The following is a 24874-nucleotide window of genomic DNA, read 5'->3' on the forward strand; positions in this document are numbered from 1 at the left end:
AATGTCGAACCCTGTGGGGACAGTTTTGAAGGATGGCAGGTGTACGGTGTGTGCTCTGGGTGGTGGGGAGGCAGGATGTGAGCTAGGGCCTGTGTGCTATGGATCTTGAAAGAGTTGGGTCATTTGAGTTTGTACATTTGGCGCTTTACCCTAGATATTGTGACTCTACCAATCATATAATGGCATTATTGTGGTATTTGAGGGTAAACATGGCACATTGTAGCAGGCTATACATTACATACAGTGAAAGATGCAATACTTCAGAAAACAGAGCGACAGATGGCCATACTGACATAGGGTGTGTGCGCCAGGTTTAGGGCAGACTAGTCCATTGAGTAACAGATTTCACATAAAATGGGGATAGATCACCAGACAGAGATCTATGCATTTAGACAGATATATACAAACAAATAGAGGGATATAGAGTGATGCATACAGGGAGATGAATGAAAGTAGACGGATAGATAGCGATCAATGAATTGACTGATATATCAGAAAAGAGAAATATACAGTTACATTTGCAGGGAGCGATGGTTAGAGAGCCCTAGAGACATGCATATGTGTACAGGTATATAGATAGACAGAGATTGATATGTAGCTTGATATACATAAAGAGATACATACAGTAACAAGTCTAGCGAGATATGGATAGACATAGATAAATGCATAGATGGGTATTGTGGTGAATCTGATGATCGCACCCCTCCTTTGCCGGGATACCGTCTCCCCATGTGTCCAGCGGACAGCAGCCTCTACCTGATCCTGATCCTGGGAGTGGCGATTTAAGGGAGGATCAGATGTTGGGGGGGGGCACCCACGGGCATGGCATAACAACATCAGGTGAGACATGGTATTCTTCATACCTGAATGAGGAATGTCACCATCCTCCCTCTTCCTCCCAGAACAATCATAAAGCCATTTATGAAAGTCCCCAATGTCCTATGATTTACTGGGGGGTTAAGGACCATGTAGCTAATAATAATACACTTTTCTCTAATCCCCAGGTAAACCCATCTCAAAACACTGAGACAAGGAGGAGGGTGAGAGTAAAAGAGTAAGAGAGATCATGGAACCTTATAATCCAACGTACACGCCAAGAAGGTGATAGAGACCTTCCTTTTCCAAGCATCGGCTTGGAGAAAGATGTGAGGTGAAGGTTGCTGTGACGGGCAGACAGTATCCCAGTCCGGTATCACCCAAAGGCAGGGGAGTGGTTGCGTTGAAAGAGGGAACAGACCAGAGCGCTCCTGGCTGGTGGGGCAGACAGGACCGAGAGTCATGGCCGCAGAGCACTACAGAGGAGAGGAGAGGTGCAGAGGCGAGCTCCAGACCTGCAGCGTAGTGAAGTGGTGCTGGCTAAGCATGGACATGCCAGAAGAAGAGGGCAGTCATCCCAGGAACTGGAAGCCAGCGCAAGCTTCGTCCTGGTGTTAGGAGTGGGAATGCTCTATGCCGCTGACTGGGGAAAACCACTTGATTCAAGCGGATACTGAGGCGAGTACCTGGATTTGTGCGATTGGAGTGAGAGAACGTATATGATGTTGGCAAACCCAAAGGTGAGAAGGGCACACCTACACTGAGGCAAAGAAACCCTGAAAGAGTGAATTGGTTGCCAAGAATATGCAAGAGAGTAATTCTCATTCAATCGGTGTCATATTCCCAGTACTTTGCCATAAAGGAACTTGGGGAAGACCCATGCCCTCTTGTACTGAATGAGAAAGAGAGATTGCAACATTATGTCCTTGCAGGAGAGTATACCAAGCGAATTTGCAGAACTTGGATTTGCATCCAAATTGTCTAAAGGAACAGTACAAGAGAACCTGGCACAGTAGTATACCAGGTGTTTTGTGCATCTCAGTTTTTCACCCACATTGTGTAAAAGAGCTGTATGTGAGAACCAGGCAGGGGAGTTTACCAGGTGTTTTGCGAGCCTCTGACCTGCACCCAAGTTGTGTTATCTTGCAAAGAGACTCATAAGGAAGACTCATGCCCTTAAGATTCTAATTGTAGTAAATGTGGAAAAAGGCCTGGGGAAGGGGGACATTTCCCCAGGAGCGAATTACAACACAAGAGAAGGAAATGATCCTGTTGGGCTATCAAGAACTTGGTTATTCTTTGGGCATTTTTTCCGGTGGAGAGAAGCCTGGGGAAGGAAAAAACTGCAAACATCATCTGCTTGAAACTTATTTGGGTGATATACCCTTTTGTTGAACTTGAGTATTTTGCACATTCTAAGGCAAAGACAATAGCCATCACACCTTAAAGTTAGTTTTAGAATGCAAGGGATAGCATAGGATTTCGGACACAGGACATTTTTGCTTCAGACATATTGACACTTGACACGAGTGAGGCAAAAATTCTGGGCGTTATCTTTGACTCTCTCCTCTTCTCACATCTTGAACATGTGGAGAAAGTCCCACTACCAGCTGCACCTCCTCAGAGGTATTCTACCTTTTCTCACCTTCCCCCAGAGGCTCACTGTCTCCAGAGTCCTAGTCCTCTCCAGACTGGACTATTGTAACCGTCTCTTTCTCAATCTCCCTATCTCTACTCTCTGACCTCTTCAACTTATCCAGAACAGAACCATATGACTTATCCTTGGCCTCAAGCCCAGGGATCGCATCTCTCTGGCACTGAAAATCATCCACTGGCTCCCCATAGCTGCACGGATCAAGTTCAAATCCATCTGCATAGTCCACAAGGCTTTCTGGGGCTGGGGTCCCTTTCTCTACAACGCTCTTTTCCTAAATACTCTCCCTCCAGAGCCCTCCGCTCGGCCTCCTCCAACTCTCTGCGAGTGAGCCGTTTTTCCAAACAGAGGTTTCCGGGGTAGATCCTTATCCTCTGCAAGTGCCTTCTTCTGGAACAGCCTAACCACCTCTCTCTGCCTTGAGCCGAACCTCCCTAAGTTCCGGAAACTTCTCAAGACCTTCCACCTTTTCTCTCCCTCTCCCTTGCTTACCTCCTTCTGTTCTCTCCTGCTTCCCTCCCTCGTTCTCTTCCCCAATCTGCTCAGTCTGCTGACTGGTCACTTGGTGCACCTCCAGAGCTTCACAGGTCCTAGGCTCCCCCCTCTAGTCCTGCACTTGGCTCCTAGCCTCGGCACTCTGCCTTGCACTCACAATTAATTCCATGAGAGTCATACCCACTCTGCACTACAACCTGGCCCCTGGGAGGGTCGCACTCGTCCCCCTGCCCCCTTGCACTTCTGTCTGCACACTTACACAACCTTGAAGGTACTAGGCTTAGCATGTTTGTCTCTCCTGTCCTCCTCTTTCTCCTCCCTAGCTGATTACTCCTGCATGCATAGGCACATTGATGGCCTGCCTTTTTTTGTCTTGTATGTTCCTCTCTCGCTCCCTCCTTTATTCTCCCCCACTCTTTGTCACACACTTATACTAGTAGAAATACCCTGACCTAGTATGCTAGTTATTGCTGTTTGACCATTCGGAATGTTCAAGGCCTAAGAATGATGATGATATCCCTGTGTTCCCTTCCCGCCTTGAAACGCTTTGAAGTACTTCAGCTGTGTATAAGCGCTTTACAAATCAACAATTACAATTACAAAGCCCACTTTCCATGACTGAGAGCATCCCTGAGTACACCCCATCACAATGCCCCAATGTTCATATGTCTCCTTTCCACTCCCCTGCCCCCACTGTTTTACCTGCCCCTTTCTATGTTTGCCCACCCCACTGCGTACTTACCTGATTCTTCAGCACTTTCCGCCACATCCAACAATTTGCCATGGACACCAAAAATACCTCAGTCTCAAACTCCCTTTACTCACTCCCATGTTAGCTATCGTTAAAAGGGCTGCTTTGCAGACACTCTTCTCAAAGAATTCTTCACTACCGTCATTGCCATTAGCTGCTACTTTATAGTGATAATGTATGCTGGCGTGGACTTCACATGTCTGCTGGGTGGGCCACCGCTCTCAGTAATGGCCCTTGCTGCGACCTGGGCCGTGTAGGGTATTTTGTGGAGATTTGGGGCCTGACGGTATTTTATTACCGCTGAAAAATAACTTAGCAATAATCACTCCTCGTATTCAGATTGGGCCCTGTACAACAATAATACAGTGGACATGCATTATTTCAGCACCCAGACATGCATATTTGGTATGCGTGGTTGGTATGCGTGGTTGGTGGTATTTTGGTGAGCATAATTCCCTTGTTTTATTTGTGGCCCCAATGTCCAGAATCCCTTATCTTTGCTTAGATTTTTCGTGTAATCACTAGAGAGACCTCAGACCTACATTTTAGGAATACCACATTTTCAGTGTTAGTGTTAGTGTGCCACCATGGGCGATCTCACTGACTTATTTACGACAGAGAGCTATATGTGGTAATTTTGTGGTAATTTCCACTACCTTATATACGGTAGGGAACTATGTTCAGAGAGTCCCTCTTCCCGTTGGCTCATGTACCTCCAACGAGCTATGCTACAAACAATCACTCTCAACTCTCCATACTGAATATGATCATGCACACATCTGTCTTAAAATGACAATTGCATTGTTTAAAAATCTCCCCTCATCAGCACTGTATTGGTAAATAGAAGACACACCACCAGTCTGCTTTCAAATATTTTTCTGTATTATAAAAGTTGCATTTAAACACGATCTCACTCTTTACAGAAATAACTAAAACAGCACATTAACAGCATTGTCTGAAATACACTGAAAAAAAAACTGGCAGAGAACAGAACATAATTTACAACATTAAGGTGTGATTAAGGCACCGGAATCTCTTTTCCTACTCTGACTGAACATTCTCGTCTCGTACACACTTAGCTCCCACACTTATGTAATTACCTTATCTGTTCAGTCAAGTTTTCTTTAGCTGTTCTCTTTCTGAATGTGGCTCCCTTGAAGATTAACCCCAGTAAAAAGGATCGCCTTTCCTTCTCAAACCGGGGTCATTGCCTGGAATTCTCAGCTTTTGCAGATAGGAATGCTCCAACCAGGAAAAAATAGGTCCTTCTCCCAGCTCTGCCAAATCTTGACTCCCCTTCTCTCTCCTCAAACTCCCCCCAGCAAAACTCTGATCACTCCCTCTAGCATGATACTTGCTATGACGCTGCTCCAATCAGAATCAATCATGCCATCTCCTCCTTCTCTACACAATGGCTCATTTTTATAGTAATACTTTGTAACCAACTGATTTCCTGTTCTTTCGAGCTCTTTTGCTTCCTGTAATTATGTGGACAGGGCAGCAGAAAGGAGAAAAAAAAATGGATGTGCGTTTAAAAGTTCACTTTCAGAATAGGCCTAATTCTGCAGTGGAGACACATTTTTATTAGTGGATTATGTTTCATTAGTCAGGTTAGTTATAAGTAATGTTAGTTATTATTTTCAAATGTGTCTCTCGCACCATAGGCATTTCAGGTGAAAAATAGTGTGCATTTTTGAATGTGCACGTGTGCTTTTAACTGTAAAAATAGATTTGCATTTTATATGTTAAAATCGATTTTGACTGAATGGCCTGTCTTTCCTTGTTAATCTGGTAACACATATAGCAATGCACCGCACCCTTGTGGTGGTGCTGCAAAAAAAAAATTGCTACCTGTGCAGTAGTGCTGTACTCTGTGCTGTTTGCTACCGGTGCAGTAGTGCTGTACTCTGTGCTGTAACACGCCAAATATCCTTACATACCCTCCTTTTGTTTTTAGAATCTGGCTACGATCCAAGCCAATTCCTAAAAACAATTTGTTCTTTTTCTTCTTTTCACAATATAGCAATCCAATAAAATGAATATTCATGTGCATCAATGAAAAAGTTGCAATCAATACAGTATTCATCTGAGTTCATTAGTTTACAAAATGTTCTACATTTGCCTTCTCAGTGGAAGTGGCATTACTCTAAGTTTAGATTTTTCAAGTCAATTAAAAACAATGAAATAAAACAACTAACCAAAACAAATAATTAATATAACAAATTAAAATAAATAATTAAAATAATAAATACGTGGAACTCCATATGTCAGCACTCTTGTCTGCCTCTGATATGTCCCGACCAGCGATGTTATTTGGTTCATTCGAGTACACTTTCATCTTGGCAATCTTAGATCCATAGGAGTCATCTTTTTTAGCATTCTGGTTATCTTGTCTTCACCTCCACATGGTGGCAGGCATCTTTTGGTCTTCATCCAGGGGACTCCAGGACTCCATCGTCTCCCGTGGCCTCTGATCCCGGAACCTCCGACCAAATAATGTTAATTTTCTAAATTAAATAGAAAATAAACAAATTAAGTACATAGCACAATACTAACTTCACCCTTTTGCCAAAAATAAAACATGCTTGGTAAAAATATTTCGTTTTTTTTTTTTTTCTGAAATTAAACACAAGTTAAAAGAAAACAAGCACACATAAACAGCATTCAATATTTAATACATTTTCTCTCTGCACACCAACCATGAGCTTCCGTTATATGTGCATTTATTTATTTATTTATTTATTTTATATTATATATTTTTACATATACTACAGTGTTTATGTGCCATCATAACAATCAACTTTTTTAACTCCTTTGTCACTGCCTCCTGATTACACCCATTTATTTTCTCTTTTTGTGTTCAAGGGACTTTATCTGTTTCTACATGCTCAAGCTGCCTGATCTCATGCCTGGGATGGCATGGTTTGATTTGATTTACATGGACAAACTGCTCTATTGCTGTTTCACCTTCATTTTTCAAAATTTTATACACTACAGGAGAGACCTTATCTATAATTCGAAATGGCCCCTGCCAGGCTGCTAGAAATTTAGAATTCTTCTGTTTACTTTTTCCGAAATGAAACTTGTATACCTGATCCCCTACACTGTATTCCTTTACTGATGTCTTTTTATCATAATACGATTTTGCACTGTCAGCAGCTCTTTCCAGATTTCTCTGCACAAAAGCAAATGCATGTTGCAAATGCCTCCTCAGTTCATCAATATATTCATGAACTGTGGATGCACTCACAAGGGTTTGCTCATGTGTTCTGTATAGTAGGTGTTGTGGTAACACCATTTTCCTACCTGTTAAGACCTCATGGGGGCTAACACCTTTTGCTTTGGCAGGAGTCGACCTGATTGCCATCAAAACCAATGGTAAACGCAAATCCCAGCTGGAACCTGCTTCTGCCACAAATTTCTTTAAAATATCCACAACAGACCTATTGCTTCTTTCAACTGTACCTGAAGACGGCGCCCGATATGCGATATGTAGTTTCCTTTTCACACCTAGTATTTGCCATACCTTACTCATTAGAGTACTTGTGAAATGACTTCCTCTGTCTGACTCAATTCTTTGTGGCAACCCAAACCTTGAGAACACATGGTTCACCAGCAATGTGGCTGCTGTTTGCGCACTACAATCTGGTGCAGGAATGCATTCAATCCACTTCGACATCAAACATACCACACTCAAAATATAACGGTGTCCCCTGCTCGACCTTTTTAAAGGACCTACATAGTCTATTTGCAAATCTGACCATGGGAGATTTAGGCCTCTTTTCATCAATGGTGCTCTATGCATTGGTGAAGCAGGTTTAAATTGGGCGCATACTAGACATCCTCTAGTATATAATTCCACATCTTGGGACATATGTGGCCAGTAAGCATAATCTTTTAGTATTTCTAATGTTTTTTGTGAACCTCTATGGCCTGCGGTTATGGCATCATGTGCATGGTGTAGCATTAGTCCTCTGAATGAAAGGGGTACTACCCACTGTTTTTGTCCTGTTATGGACTCTCTAATCATGAGTCCATCCTGTAATATAATTCGTGTTTTGTTCTTTAATAACACCCTCAACTCTTCTTTTCCCATACAATCATTTTCTGTTAAAGGATTTTGTTCGGGGTCTATCAAATGATTATAATATATTCCCAAAATTTGATCATTCTTTTGTGCCTCAATCAAATCTTGGTCTGGCGTGTCATGACTCCACTGCACCATCGGTTGATCTACCTCCTTTGGTGCTTTAGAACGTGTGACTGCATCAATTTGTATTTCACCCATTAAATAATCAATAGGTAGCAATTCTCCCATCACAGCCCCAATCTTAGCCAGGTGGTCTGCCTTATCATTTCCCTCCTTATCCTCTCCTGGTGTTTTTAAATGCCCACGAATTTTTCTCCAGTATATTGTTAACTCATTCTCTGACACCAATTTGTCTATGGCTTGTATCATTTTTCCATGCTTAAGTGGCTTTTTGTTATATGTAACCATGCCTCTTGCTTTCCAACCAGGCAAATACTCCACAAAGCTATTCCGTGCATAGTCAGAATCAGTCACCAGGACAATTTCACTGAACTTTTTATCAACTGCAGTAGCAATTGCTTTATAAATGGCTGCCAATTCCGCCACCTGACTGCTCCTATCTCCAATCCTCATCCCTATACTGGGAACACCTTCACATTTCAACCAGACATTTACTATTCCTGCCACTAACTGTTTATTACTGTCATTTTCAATGTGAAAAGCACAACCATCCACATATACAGTTGGCAAATCCTTGCATGTTTTTTCATCAAAAGCTTTGTGTGGTGATTGTTCAAATTCCTGTAAACTAGTTTCTACTTCCATGTCATTTGGTATTTGTTCAGCTGCACAGTCATGTAAGTCAGCTAACCCTTGAGCAATTGGGTTCTTTTTATTTTGTCCATATCTCACTTCTACGGGAAAACCTTGTAATGCCAGCGTCCATGAAGTGATTCTGGATTGCGCTAGATTACCTGATCTAATTCTTTTACTCTCTAAAAATTGCAAAGGTTGATGATTTGTTTCAATAATTACCTTTTCTCCCTGAACAATGTGGCGGAAATGTTGTAGCGCCCACACAGTGGTTAATAGGGCCTTTTCACATTCATTAAATTTCATTTCAACTTGGGAAAATGCCTTACTTGCATATGCAATGGTTTTGTGATTCAAATCGTGTTTTTGTGATAACACTGCTGACATACAATGTTCAGAAAAACCTATTTCTATAAAGAAATCCCTATCCTTTATGGGGTATGCTAAACATGGTGCCTTTAGAAGACATTCCTTTAATTTAGCCACTGCATCAGACTGCCCATTTTCCCATTTCCAGGGAGTATTCAGTTTAAGCAGTTTAGTCAATGGTTGAGTGATTTCTGCATAATTTTCAATGAACTTTCTGTTATAGCCTGTCATCCCTAATAAACTTTTTACTCCTTTCACATTTTTTAGGATCTTTTAATCTTTGTATGGCCTCTATTTTCTTCTTTTGTGGATTTAGCCCATGTTCAGTCACTTCATGTCCTAGAAAGTTCACTTTTTTCTTGCACCATTGTGCTTTTTGCAAAGATACTTTGGCGCCTGCTTTCTGCAATTGGCCAAGTACATGTCTTATTTCATCAAAATGGCTTTTCAGGCTTTCATTTTTTATCAGGACATCGTCCACATAAACTATTGTTCCTCTTTCCGCTGCATCCGGCATGGCCTTTCTCAAAAATATGCCAAATTCACTCCCACTATTGATGTACCCGAACGGAGTTCTAAGCCAGGCATATTGAGTCCTGTCAAATGTAAAAGAAAATAAATGTTGTATCTCCTCTGCCAATGGCACGCACCAATATCCAGAGGTGAGATCTAATGTGGTAAATACATTTGAACCATGTACCTGAGCTAGGCCCTGATCAATGAATGGCAGTGGCCATCTAGATATTGGTACTCTTTTATTTAACTCTCTCAAGTCTGCACACAGCCGCCATTGACCATTTGGCTTTAACACACCTAAAATAGGTGTATTGGATGTGCTATGAATGGGCCTGATGATTCCCCGCGATTCCAAATTTTTTATAATCTCTGCCAATGATTCTAAACATGCCAGCGGTAGTCTATACTGGCGCACAAACACTGGATTTCTGCTACACCCTTCTGGTAGTGTGGCCACATGTAAATCAGTTAAACCACAATCATAAGCATCTTTTGCAGATACATCCTTAAACTCCATAAATATCTCCCTCAGATTGTCCCTCTCTTCATTGCTTTCACATGCATCCGCTAAGGAGATCTGCTCTTCTACCATTTTGCAAAATTCTGGAAAATCTTCTGGTAAGGGAATCTCGGCGCTTTCCTCTAACTGTGTGGCTGTGTCTTTTTGTAAAGCTGCCACTTTTAAATATTTTGGCATATCAGCTTCCACTTCAATGGGCTGATTTTCTGTTTCATTTTCATTTAAATTAAATATTATGCAATCCTCTTGATGGCAGCACACTGTCTCATTTGAATCATAAGGATACACAGAATGAATTTTAAATATTCCTTTGGGCTGAGAGTCCAGGTGTTCTGGCAACTCGCACTTGGCATCTACATATTTTTCAGGAATATTCCCAATCACCATGTTATTTAAATCTGCCGTATAATGCGATTTTTGTATGGCCATTCCTAATGGGGAGTTTTCCTCTAAATGAATATCCTGACAACCTTTATTATTTACCATGATTTTTACAGATCCCTCACCAATGTCTACCAATGGAATGTATTCACAATCCAGGCCTTGCTGTTTTATGGATTCATTCAGGCATACAAATGCATCAGAGCCCTTCATCTGCTGTCCATTTTTGCATTTCAGTGTTATTGCAAACTGTTTTGTAAATGCAGGAATAATAGTATTTTTCCTCATTTGTAATTTGATTGCATAAGGAACCAGATGTGCACAATGATAAGCCCTTCTTTTGTCTTCAAACTCAGGTGCCGGACCACCTAGGCGTGACCATATTTTTTGATTAAGGAAATCTAACACCATACACATTCTGTGCATGATGTCATTTCCCATGTAAAATTCATTTTGTGCTCCACTCACTATCCATACATTATGGTAAATTGTTTTCTGCCCAATACTAATTTTAAGCATGCATCTGCCTGCAATTCGGTTTTCAAAGTCTGGACTGTCCAAGCCAGAAACATATTGGTTTTTAATCCTAAATCTCGGGATTTCTTCCCTTTCCATTATTTTTTGCAACAATTTCTCATTAATGAAACTCCTTTCATGTTCAAGTGCTAAAGTGGCTTTTATTGTTTTAAAATAATCATTTATACCAACATGAACCCATGGTTGCTCATCTTCCATGTGTATTTCTGCCAGAGTGGTAATGTGTTTTTCTGAATCTGTTTTAGGAGCAATATTCTGTTTGCATGTTTTCTCTTTTAGATAAAAACATAATGTGTGCTCATCTATGGCAGTCTGCCAATCTTTCCTTGGGTCCAAGTATATTTGTACAGGTAGTTTTTCATTGTCGCTCTGCATTTTGTCTCGACACATTAATATGACAGTGACACTAGGTATGCAGCTATTCTGGAGATATACCTCCACAGCATCATTTGTTTTGGCAACGGTGAGACATTCATTTATATTGCTGTTTTGTGATTTTAGTTTCTTAGGCCTCAATGGTTTTTTGGTTAAGGACCACAGCACTCCATTCACCCCATCTATGAGAGGAGACAATCTTTTCAGGCAATCTGTCCCCATCAGAAATGGAATTTCACAAATAGATGTGATCAATACCTCTTGTTTCATTCTGTGCTTTCCTATTTTTATGTCAACCCCAGTTACACCTATGATGGGCACCTCCTCCCCATTAAAGTTATGCACTGGGCCTTGATTTTCCTTCACTATGATCTGACTCTGTGGAGGTCTCCCTTCATTGATACTCTTTACCAGCTCCTTGGACATAATTGTGGCCTGTGCGCCAGTGTCAATCATAGCAAAGGTGTGGAATTTTTCTTCTACAGTGATGGGTGCATAATATCTGTCCTCAACTTCCTCTAATACACATAAGAAATGTGAATTCTTACTGATTTCAGGGCTCACCTTTCTCAGGTCTTTTTCACTTTTGGCTAAGCACATTGGTAAATGGAAAGACATTTTTCCCTCCTTTTTACCCATTTCTGCGCGAGAGGTTTTATTCATTTCTCCATGTTCAGAGGTTTTTTGGAGTGTGGCCACTGTTCGCCCATCCATCTGGGTAACATCAGAGACCACATTACAATCCTCCAACTGAACATGTGTAACAACATCTTTCAGCAATTTGTCATTTTTTAATTCTGTGCATTTGCGATCATTTAGTGTGATACCAGCCCTTTCAGCCTCTTCAAAAATATGTGGCTCAAAGAATTCTTCAGGTGATTGACTTGTACCCTCCTTGTGAGTATTTCCTTTTTCTGTCTGTGTTTGGTCATCGTTTTGCTTGCCCAGGGAAGGAGCTATAGCATCCCCACTTACTCCCTGTTCACTGGTATTCCCCATGCATGAGTCATTTTTCTTAAATCTGTTCCTTTGTTCTTTTGGAATTCCTAATGTTTCTTTTTCATTTGTGCCAATATTTACTGTTTCATTTAGCTCTAAGTTAAACCGTACCTCTTTTTTAGAAGTATTTGCACTTTCTGTCACAATTTCATTTACTGGTACTTTCATTTTTAATCCATTAGGCATCTCAGAGTCGTTATGCAAAATTATATCAGAGCAATCTGTCATTTTGGCACTGCAGTTATCATGAGTACTTAGTCACTTTTCGGAAGCCCCCCGGTCATTGCTATGGCCATCAGCCCCCTCTTTGGAAGGTTGTTTTTGCACTGTATAGAGCTTTCCTATTTGCTCAGCTAACATTTTCACTTGGGCCTCAAGGCACTGGAACCTTTCCATCTCTCTAGGATCCTCTTTCTGTGGCCTAGGTCGATATTGGTTGTTTTCCCCCTGATTGGATCTATTCTGATACCTCTCAGGTGATTGATGTCGGTTGGGATGGTTTCTGAACTCTTGATTCATTTGTGGAGGGGAGCGGGTTGCACCCATCCTTTGATTATAGTCCCCTGGTGGGGAATCATTGTACTGGCGTGGACTGTAGTTCACGTTTTGCCTCATGTCCTGTCTCTCAGATTGTGGGTACCGGCCCCTATGTTGATTTCCATTATCAGTAAATCGATCCACATATCGGGGCCTATCCTGATTACCATATATCATGGTGCTGGGATCAAATCTGCTCTGTGTCCCCAATGACTGGTAGGGACCATCATTTCTTTGATCTTGATTTTGTCTCTGGTTATTGTTCATACCTGCCATATCAGGCCGGTATCCTACCCGGGGTCTGTCCCCTAAATACCTAGGGCTGATGTAGCTCTCTCTATTACTAGGATCATGTGATTGGAACATTGGTACAGGAAATGGCGATCTTTGTTGATTACCCCTTTGTTCAGGTGTCACATTATTTTTACCTTGGATTTGAGCAGACTCAAGGGACATTTTGGCTGACCTGATTTCCATTACTGTGGCTGAGGGTTCTTTAGATTTAGGTCTAGTATCTTTCATTTTATCACTTTCTCTACCCTGACAATAGAGTACCTCATATAGTTTTGTGCTTTGATGTACAATCCATTCAAGGGACTTGTCACGGTCAAATTCACGGACCAATTGGGATATGATGTCTTTCTGTAGCCCATAGAAGTATGCAGTTTTAAACTCATTGGAATTTGAGTCAAAAGAAACATCAAAGCGAGAAAATGCTCTTTTTAAGTCTTGTAAAAATTGGCGAGGGGATATATTAGGTCCAGCAGTAATTGTGTACGCGACTTTCTTTGCCTCCTGCAATGACTGAAAAGGAGAAAAATGACGCCTAATTTCTTTTTCAAACTCCAGCCATGTCATATTCTGCTGTTCATTTAATCCCCTTATGATGCTGGCCGTCGGGGCATCTAAAGTTAAATGAAAATATTGTCTGTACTGTTCCTTAGGTATCTGGAGTGCTTTAAAAATGTCATGCACCGCTTCTAAGTGATCCTCAATGCAGCATTCACCTCCCTTTTTAAATGGTTTGATCAGGGCTTTAATGGATTTCATTATTTTTATGGGGCTACTTGTTGCAATGCATGGAATTGCACTATTTTGTGATTCACTCCCGTTTTCAGGTGTATGAGATTGGTGGCCGCCCCCAATGGGAGTATTAAATCCCCCAAGGGCGCTGCAACCAAGTTCAGTCACCGGTCCAATCACTGGAGCACTAGCTCTTTGGGCAGAGCTAGTATTCACCTCCACTCCATTGAATGTGGTACCCTGCCGCCTCTCCTGGGACCTGGGAATGCACATTTGCTGTTCTAAGTCCTTACACTTTTTAAGGAGTCTGTTGGCTTCATCTTGCAAATAGTTGTTTTCCCCATTCATTTTATTAATCACCTCCTGCATGTCGCACATTTGCATTTGGCATTCATTGAACTCTTTATTCCTCTTGTCTCTTTCTTGAATCATTTTAATCATTTCTTGTTCTGCACTCTGGAGATCACCTTCTTTTTCACAATGTTCTTTTTGTAAAATCTGCATTTCTGAAACAACCTCAACTTTATCCTGCCTAATGTGATCCACTAAGGCTTTTAAGTGTGCCAATTCTTGCTCACTATCTTCAAATTGTTTCTTGCTTTTGGATAACTGAGTATCAAAGTCTCTGCATTTTAATTGCATGTCTTTTTGGCATACATCCAATTCTGCTCTCAACATTTCCTGATTTTTACTTGCCCCCTCTAATTCAGTCTTTAACCTGTTAATTAGCTGAGTATCATTCTCTTGCATTCGCAGGGACTTGTTTAAAATAAACCATATTTTGCCGCATAGCCGTATTAAACAGTCTTTCTCTGCACTTTTATCGGCTGCATTCAATAATCTTGTAAGGCAGACCTGAATTATGCTGCCTTCTGCAAAAATATTGTCTAGTTTTTCTTTCTGCACCTCACCCTGAATGCGGTTACTCCATTCTAACGTGCTATTCGACGACCAATTCCCATGTGCAAACAACTTTGCCTCTAAATATTGCACTAGATCTGAGAATGTGGTTTCCCTTTGTGACATTCTGAAATTCATTTTTAGTGGCACACTGCTATTATAAAATGGGTTCCCTTTAATGTGCAAATGGCAGTGTGAGACACACTTGCCACGCCCAGTAGGTACTCTATGATCACTTTCCCGGCCTGCAACGCACCCTAAATATGTAGGGTATTTTGTGGAGATTTGGGGCCTGACGGTATTTTATTACCGCCGAAAAATAACTTAGCAATAATCACTCCTCGTATTCAGATTGGGCCCTGTACAACAATAATACAGTGGACATGCATTATTTCAGCACCCAGACATGCATATTTGGTATGCGTGGTTGGTATGCGTGGTTGGTGGTATTTTGGTGAGCATAATTCCCTTGTTTTATTTGTGGCCCCAATGTCCAGAATCCCTTATCTTTGCTTAGATTTTTCGTGTAATCACTAGAGAGACCTCAGACCTACATTTTAGGAATACCACATTTTCAGTGTTAGTGTTAGTGTGCCACCATGGGCGATCTCACTGACTTATTTACGACAGAGAGCTATATGTGGTAATTTTGTGGTAATTTCCACTACCTTATATACGGTAGGGAACTATGTTCAGAGAGTCCCTCTTCCCGTTGGCTCATGTACCTCCAACGAGCTATGCTACAAACAATCACTCTCAACTCTCCATACTGAATATGATCATGCACACATCTGTCTTAAAATGACAATTGCATTGTTTAAAAATCTCCCCTCATCAGCACTGTATTGGTAAATAGAAGACACACCACCAGTCTGCTTTCAAATATTTTTCTGTATTATAAAAGTTGCATTTAAACACGATCTCACTCTTTACAGAAATAACTAAAACAGCACATTAACAGCATTGTCTGAAATACACTGAAAAAAAAAACTGGCAGAGAACAGAACATAATTTGCAACATTAACGTGTGATTAAGGCACCGGAATCTCTTTTCCTGCTCTGACTGAACATTCTCGTCTCGTACACACTTAGCTCCCACACTTATGTAATTACCTTATCTGTTCAGTCAAGTTTTCTTTAGCTGTTCTCTTTCTGAATGTGGCTCCCTTGAAGATTAACCCCAGTAAAAAGGATCGCCTTTCCTTCTCAAACCGGGGTCATTGCCTGGAATTCTCAGCTTTTGCAGATAGGAATGCTCCAACCAGGAAAAAATAGGTCCTTCTCCCAGCTCTGCCAAATCTTGACTCCCCTTCTCTCGCCTCAAACTCCCCCCAGCAAAACTCTGATCACTCCCTCTAGCATGATACTTGCTATGACGCTGCTCCAATCAGAATCAATCATGCCATCTCCTCCTTCTCTACACAATGGCTCATTTTTATAGTAATACTTTGTAACCAACTGATTTCCTGTTCTTTCGAGCTCTTTTGCTTCCTGTAATTATGTGGACAGGGCAGCAGAAAGGAGAAAAAAAAATGGATGTGCGTTTAAAAGTTCACTTTCAGAATAGGCCTAATTCTGCAGTGGAGACACATTTTTATTAGTGGATTATGTTTCATTAGTCAGGTTAGTTATAAGTAATGTTAGTTATTATTTTCAAATGTGTCTCTCGCACCATAGGCATTTCAGGTGAAAAATAGTGTGCATTTTTGAATGTGCACGTGTGCTTTTAACTGTAAAAATAGATTTGCATCTTATATGTTAAAATCGTTTTTGACTGAATGGCCTGTCTTTCCTTGTTAATCTGGTAACACATATAGCAATGCACCGCACCCTTGTGGTGGTGCTGCAAAAAAAAAATTGCTACCTGTGCAGTAGTGTGTACTCTGTGCTGTTTGCTACCGGTGCAGTAGTGCTGTACTCTGTGCTGTAACACGCCAAATATCCTTACAGCCGTTAGTTTGGGAAGTGGGCCAAATGGTTCAACCATTTCTGGTGCCCACTATTACCAATATAGGAGTTTTCCAATCCCTAAACACCTCATGAATAATGACAGAAGCTCACTATGAACTTTAATTTAACCCCCTTTCCAGACATTTAGGAGTTTTTCAGGCCCACTTCACACACCTTTTCATGACATAGCATTCTGCAGTAAAACACTACATCTCTGTTAATTTTAACGTAAAGTTTCCACAATGGAGCCTTCAAACTATACATTGATTCGTTGGCTGTTTCTGGAACAGGCCCTACTCCTTATCCCTATGTTCCTGCAGTGCAAGCCCTTAAAGACTTTGGAAGCCATCTTGGCTGCTGAATCTATGTGCCCTGCAGACCTGCTCACGTTTCTGTCTTCATATTTCAAGTGAAAGGAAATTAAAAATGTACGTATCGACCTTTCCCAAGATCTTGTGAATGGATTGAAACACGCATTTCTATTGCCTACATTGATTGTTTCTTTCTGCACCAATCCTTGATGATTGGTGAGAGTTATATAGGGAAAGAGCTTGATGGTTGGGTTAGAAGCTGGATCTCTCTGGGTGGGCGGTAGGGTGCTTTACAGCCCTGGCCATGCATATGCCACATGAAGGGGCTTTACCACATTGTGGCCCTTTGTGGCAATCCCTTGCCTCCTGATTCGGACACTGTGAGGCCCAGCAGCATGGCGCTAGTGCAGTACTCTTCTCCCTTGGTCTCCCCAACCATCTCCCAAAGGGCCAAGTATGGGATTTCTTCACATTGGCCACAGTTGCAGAAGAAGGGCATCAGGGCATCATCTATTAGAATTAGTTTGGCATATGGTCAAATGAGTACTTGTTCTTGTCCCCCATAGCCAGATGCACAAATAAAACAATTCAGTACATGCTATTGTTAGAAGTTCTAATCCTTCAACATAGACAGAAGGTCAAGGCATGTCTATGGTGAAAAAGGGCAACACCTGCATTAATATTGTGCAGTATAATTGTGTTTCATACTGTACTGCACAGTAAATTAAAATGTGCTACTCTATATAGGTTCATTTGATGGCAAGGGAAGCATGCTGCTTGTCTTCAAAGACTTTCAAAATGAAAAAAGAAATTGCATCTCGCCGCCATGTGCAGTTACCGTGGACCCGATGGATAGAGTTTTAAAAGCCTGTATCTGACCACACAAGGTACAGCCAGTTATGCAGCAGAAGGCTGTACTTGAAAATGTGCATAGTTCTATAATACTAGGTGTTTTCTTTCAATATTCACCTGGCTAGGCCCACAGCACAATAATGCAGCTTTACAGTTGCCCTGAGCCGAGGTGGCCACATCATGAATGATGTTATCGTGCTGGATGTGGCAAGAACTACTCTACACAGTGAATGTCCTTACAATATCTGATGAATTAACTGCCATTGGTTAGGTGAGATACTAAAACAGTAAGGTTCAAACATGACTTTCATACCACGGAAATTGCCCATCTTTGCAAGAGACAAAAGGCCAGATGTCATCAGACTTCAAGTACTGGGTGCTTTGTAGCTGGTTATCCTATGACTACATTTATGCCAGGCGCTTCAGTCTGTATTTCAATATCATGTGATGTTTATATCACAAACGTGACACAGAACCCTGCGACAACACACACTCTTACCTACCACGCGTGACATGCGGCAGGAAGAGAGGGTTGAGCACAACCCAGATGGTTTAACCATGGTTTTCTTTACTAAATGCATTATGGGATGTTAAAAAGCGAGCTCATTATTAGTATCTTGTTTGTAAAACAATAACACTGTTGGTGGTCAAAGGGTACAGAACCTGGGCACTCTAATACATGGAAGATCTGCATCCATTATCCAATATCATTGCACTGGTGGTGGCAGAACCTATCGGTATTGTTGAAGTAATTAGTGCACGAATTTCAACTGTGCACTAATTACAGCGGCTCGACTAACTTCAATAGAGGTAGTGTGCACCATTTTTAAAATGATGCTAATTTTGCAGCATGTGTTAGGTGTGACTTAGCACAGATGTGAAGCATTGAGGGTGAACTAAAGAGGGGGTGATTTGGGACTTAGCATAGCATAGTGTAGTGTAAGGTGCTAACGATCTTAACACGACTAGATACTAACACTACCAATAATACTAATCTTAGTAATACTGACATTAGTAATTAGGTTGGGATGAGAGTGGTTTTCTTATGCCATAGACATGCTGCAGGATATGGGTGCATGAATTCACACTACAATGTTGGCTTAGGAAATAAAGGCAAACATTGAAAGCTGCACAGCAGTGCTCTTTGCGGGCGTTATATTCACAATGAGGCAGCGGAATGTGTTTTGCAAAAAAATTCTCCTTTGCTCAAACAGGGAAGCCAGAAAGGGTGTCTGGATGCCATGTTGCACATTTCATCTGGGCTGGAGAAAAGGGCTGTCACTGTGTTGAACCAGAAATGGTTTGGAAATGTACTGGGGGTGTTGGCTAAAGGGGGAGGTGATGCTTGACTACTGACATCACAGTGGTATTTGAGAATAAGAGGAGAAAGAAGTAAATAATCCATAAAAATATGTAGAGGAAGGGAAGCAAAGAGAGTTTAAAAGCTGGACAAAGAGAGGAGAAGTGGGCTGGCCAGAGAAGGAGTGAGGACAGACGAAGAGAGTAAGAAAAAATAAATGAAATGAAAATAAATTGGATCAGGCACTGGCTGTTGAGCTGGGAGCAGCGCCGGACTGCAGAAAGGAGAGAGACGGGTGTCAGGAAACCTCGGTGTACTCCTGCTGGCAGATGAGTCTGGGGAAGAGAGTGAATGAGTCCCTGTGAGATGAAGGGTATCCAGCTGTGCAGGCAGAGTTGGCATTGCACCACTAGTGAGTATACATTTAAAAAAGAGAAAAGGAAAGAAACAATTAATGAGGGCGAGCCCTGGTTCAATATTTTTATGTCACGAAAGAGCAAGACCCATTTATTCTTCAGTCGCCCATGCCCAAAATATAACTTTCTGGAAAGGGAGGTGTTCTGTAGGAGTGGTAAATGTTTGTCAGTTTTACTATTGAGGTTACAGATAAAGAATGCATGTCTTTTGCCACATTTGTTAATGAGTAAATAGTTTTGCTTGAAGAAAAGAGAGATCTATGATGTGGGTGGGGTTTTATCAAGGGAGTTTAAATGTGTGCTCATACAAGCACAAATATACATGTTCTGATGAATTACAAAAGCTGTGCACTTGCAAGTTGCATAGTCTGACACTCTCCTGCAGATAACATGCATGGTTGGATCTGTTGATTTATTGTAATCTTAGCTGAGGGCAAAAGGGGCCGATAGCAAGTGGGGCTATTTCTGAAATGCAGTAGCCTCACTGAACTCTATGTGAAGGTGCCAACCATCAGTCCACTAGACGTGTCTGAGGAAGGGATGTTAAATGGCAAATGAGGTTGCGCTGATCCAAAAGCAGAGAGTTGATTTCTTTCCCAATGCATTGTGGATGGTAAAATGCAAAATTGCATTATATATTTTTCTTCCTATTACAAAAGGCACATCCGGGTTGATGCTTTGCTAATGATTTAGTCATACCCTGTACACGTAAATGTCTCATTGTGTTGCTGGAGTTTTCAAGTGAGCTTATAAAGGTGCAGGATTATGAAAGCCTTTGTGGTAGTCTGTTTTTAGTGTGGTCTAGTCAATCTTTCATATGCAATGTTGAAGTCTTGTGCATCTGGTACCGTCAGTGGGAAATTCTAGTGTGCTTAGCTCAGCAAGTCTTGCAGGTCACTAGCCAGGGATCCCGAAATGAAAGCAATAGATGTCCAATGAACAAATTCCCTACATCTTAGTAACAAGCTTATACAAGTGTTTGCAGAGAAACATATATTGATTCACATGGTGAAAGTCGCCTGGATATACTTCCCTACATAATAAAGCTGGGAAGCAAATTGTTGCCCCTTGTGTACATAAGCTTTGCCCCCATTGTGCCTATCTATTTGTTTGTGCAACTTTGCTAGTCACTGCATCAAGGAAATCAACTAAATGAAACAAAACTTTTTAAACAAAAGTCCAGTTCAAAAAGGCATTAGAGGAGGTGTGATTTAAACCCAGCTTCAATGACTGCTCCCTTTATGGAGGTAAGATATCCAAACCACTTCATAACCAACTCTGCAATGATGAAGCCTATAGAAGCATACATACCCATTAAGCTTTAAAACAGCCAAGCATGCCATCATTTTAGTATGTGTTCTGTTTTGCCAAATCCGAATACATGGTTAGTACGGTTTCCATCTAGCTCCTGTGACAAGGTCACCATGGAGAGACTATGGTATGGGTTACTGTGGACCCTGCCTGCTTGTGACTGCAGCAACACTATGATGCTGATCACAGAAGCTGCATATGGCAGATCTCCCAGACCATCCAGCCCATCTCTAGCCTCATGTGCTATAAATCACAGGAATTACTATAACCTTCAATGGAATGTTTACATTGCAACATGCCTTTAGAAGAGAGGGACATATTAAACTTTGTAGGTACAGCATGTCAGTCGCTGTATGCAGGATGCCACGAGATTCCTAGTGCATTCAACATGGCTTCCGAAAATGGCAGCATTTATAGTAACTATCAGAAGATAAATGACAACAAATGTTATGTTACAGGTTATTCACAAATCCCCAGCATGTGATTGGGTACCCTAATTTGTACTATAGGTGAACCAATACAATACCTAGCCCTATTGGCTTATCCTACCCTTGTGAGCAAGCTAAGACATTGGTTTACTCATTAATTGACACAGAGATCATCTTCTTTCTCATGATGCTGATTGGATGCCACTCTTTATAATGTGTATCCTCTTGACTTAATTGTTGATTGGCTATTCCAGAGGGACTATTCGTGGAGTGAGTGACTTAATAGATTTCAACCAATCCCTGTGTGAGATGTTGTTGGGATGGAAATGAGTATATTCCACCCTCCTAGGCATTTTCAGGTGAGGCGAATCCCATATGAAACAGTGTAGTGTATTAGGGAGGGGACTGCTCTATGAAACTCAGTGAAGCGATAATATAGCGTAAACGGCAGAGGCATAACACTAGGAGACACATAGAAGGGAACACCATTATGTCGTTATGACAAAAGGACAGACTTGCATGACCCGCTGCATCAGCCGAGCTCCATGGAAAGATTTCACTAGGCCCAACATCATCAAGGCAGAATGAACCTGCGCCGCCAGTTCTCACGGAAGTTCACTTCCCTGTGTCCCTTCACTGTTGCAACCATTTAGCGTCTTTGGGAGGAATGCTCCCTGCAAGAGCGTGAGTCAACACCAGGCTCCATGCAGTACCCATTCATCACAACTAAGCTGCCATCAGGCCTCTAACCCCCATCCAGCCAGCCCCGAACCAGAGCCCACACCACTGACCCCCACATCCCTGCATTCTATGATAAGCAAGCAACCCTACTGTCCTAGCACAAATCAAGTGACAATAAAAGTTCTAAGTAACAATTTCACCCCTCAGCATGAAATACATTGTTTGTAATGGTTCTATGTCCCTTCATCGGCAGGCATTTTAAAGCCTGCATTTTAAATGTGTATTATATAACGAAAACATTCCTCTAATTTATTTTTTGTGTGTGTGGAGGGGGTCCCCAGCCCCTCTGCCCCACTTATTTTCAACTGTACCTGACACCCCAACTCCTTATCTGCCCTTTCTCACCCCCCAAAATAATTTGATTAACTCTTTCATTATATTATACACTTTTAAAATGCAGGCTTTAAAATGCCTGCCGATAAAAGGACGTCGTACCGTTTGTAACACGAGGTACAGGGAGGGAAAAATTATAGATCAAAACCAGGGTGGACACTTGGGTGTGAGAGGAGTGGTATCAACGAAGCCCTGAATGGGTGGGTCAGTATGACTGTATTTCATCCTCCCTTGGCCCTGGCACTGAAACCCGAGCCGCCCAGGTGCATGCCATAGTGATGTAGTAGTAGGCTTAGCATGCTATCTTAGATTTAAGACTGTATGTCATGAGCGACCTGACCTTCACCACACAATGAGATGAGCCCAGCTGACCCACGTGGAGCCTGACCAACAGCGAAAGAACCCACCCATTGTAGCCTGGAATTCCCTATGGAGCAGGTCCATGTATATGGTCTCTCCAATCAGTGGCGCTAGTTTTTACTCTTTGATGTGCCACCACCCTCCTGATTGCACTATGATTAACCACAATGTTCTCGAGCAGCAGAGTCCTGTGCTGATATATTGCATTCTGTACAATTATACCTTGTTATCCTTGCAAGTTATCTTCTGGCTTATTTCCCTAGAGGGTTGTATTCACTCTGGAGTGTACGTAAACAGGGACTTGCCTTCATTTGGTGACCCAGGTGATGTGATCCCATTGCTCCCGTACCTCCAGAGGTATCCAGGCAGCCTCTCCAGCAGGGCCGTGCCTACCTACAGTGACCAGCCCCAAAGAGCGCACGCTGAGTGGCTTTGTGGGAGCCATCTTTGCAGAATCCTGCCTGCTCTTTGGAGCGGGGTGCAGCCACAAGGAGAGGTTCAGGCTGGTTGTGGAACCCTGTGAACTGAGGTCTTTGGGAGAACGTGAACATGTGAGTATAGCCTGCAAGGTATAACAAAGTAGGGTTGGGTATGTGGAGCAGTTTGAATAGTGTGAACACGCAGTGACTGAAATTGAGAATGTGATGTGTTAATGGATTGTGTTGATTTTTTGGCCTTTATATTCATTTTTTAAATATATTGGGAATAAGGAAAATTGAACAAAGGAGCCTCTCCAAGTGAGGGGAGAGGGTGGCACCACGTGCACTGTCTCAACCAGTGGTTGAGAAATATAAGGATAACTATAGGAGCTCCATATAATTAGAGAGCTCTGGAAAAGTAGTGGTTGTTATTTTAGCTTGTTATTTGATTTTATTTTGTGGTGTATTTTAAAGTGTACAGAGGAGGCCTAGGAGGGGCATGTGTGATGCATGTGGGTGAATCAGGAGAGTGTGCAGTTATTGTGTGAAGAAGCTCTATGGGGGATAGTGGGTCGGGGATAATTGAACTGATGATTTGTTTGTGAATTCACTGACAGTATTGACATGTATTAGAGAAATGACTGAACTGCATATACTTAAATATTTTAAACAGACTTTTGTTTTAACTGTGGCGCAGTAGCTTAGGCGTAGCATCACTATAAAACGCACGCAAGAGACAACTATGGGGTTAGACACACCCTTAGGCCACATATGTATGGCACTGCCCTTGTACTGTGAAAACATTAAGAAGTGTCACAATCAATGGGTGACTATGACTAAAGGGGGAGGAATGCCTCACTCCTGGCCAGAGCACGAATCGTTTGACCAAGGTGCACTAGAGGACTTGTCCACCTTTCTGACAGCAAAGTATAAGGGGAGACTGCTGCAAAATAGAAGAGAAGTATTGAACTTCTGGAAAATGTTTGAAGAAACAGAGGACCCAAAGAGGGAAAGGGCGACAAATGACAGTAACAAGGAGGCAGGTGCAGGGGAGGACGCGAAGAATGTGAAGACTAAAAAAGGGGATGCATCCGCTAGCACAAATGGACAAATAAAAAACCCTCTAAAGTGCTCCTCCAACTCAAGGCAGTGGCTGGGAAATTGATCAATGCATTTGAAAAGAACACAGCAGGGGTACCCTTAGCAATAGGGGACATCAGAAGTGTGTTGGTAGCCGCAGTTGGAGGCCAAGCAAAGACTGTGTGGATTAAAGCAGAGTACCCGGGAGTAACATTGATTAATGATGCCCATGATGGAGCATCATTCAACAAGATTAGAGCACGGGTATGGGATGCACTGCAGCAAATGTTCCCAGACTCACCAAATGTACAATCAATAATGCAGTGTATGATGCGGGATGAAGAAGACGCTGCGCAGTACATTCTTAGGGTGCAAGAAATGCGGAGAACTGGCACTGCCTGGGATCAATCAACATCACTTTTCTATTTTATAGTAAAAAGAGGCCTCCCCAAAGAAGTACAGAAAGCACATGCCAAAATAGGTTGGGTGGAAGCCAAGGGGTCGCCTGAAATTCAAAGCATTATAATTCACCACCGTAGAAGAATAAAAGAGCGAGAAAAAGCAACTATCCAAAGGCGACAGGGAGAGGATGCGAAACTAGTCCAAAATAAACTATTGAAAGTGTCTGCAGTATCGACAGTGCCAACGACAGAACAG

This window comes from Ambystoma mexicanum, chromosome 10 (genome assembly GCF_040938575.1).
Source record: "Ambystoma mexicanum isolate Mex_15411 chromosome 10, UKY_AmexF1_1, whole genome shotgun sequence".
In the NCBI taxonomy this organism is placed as follows: Eukaryota; Metazoa; Chordata; class Amphibia; order Caudata; family Ambystomatidae; genus Ambystoma; species Ambystoma mexicanum.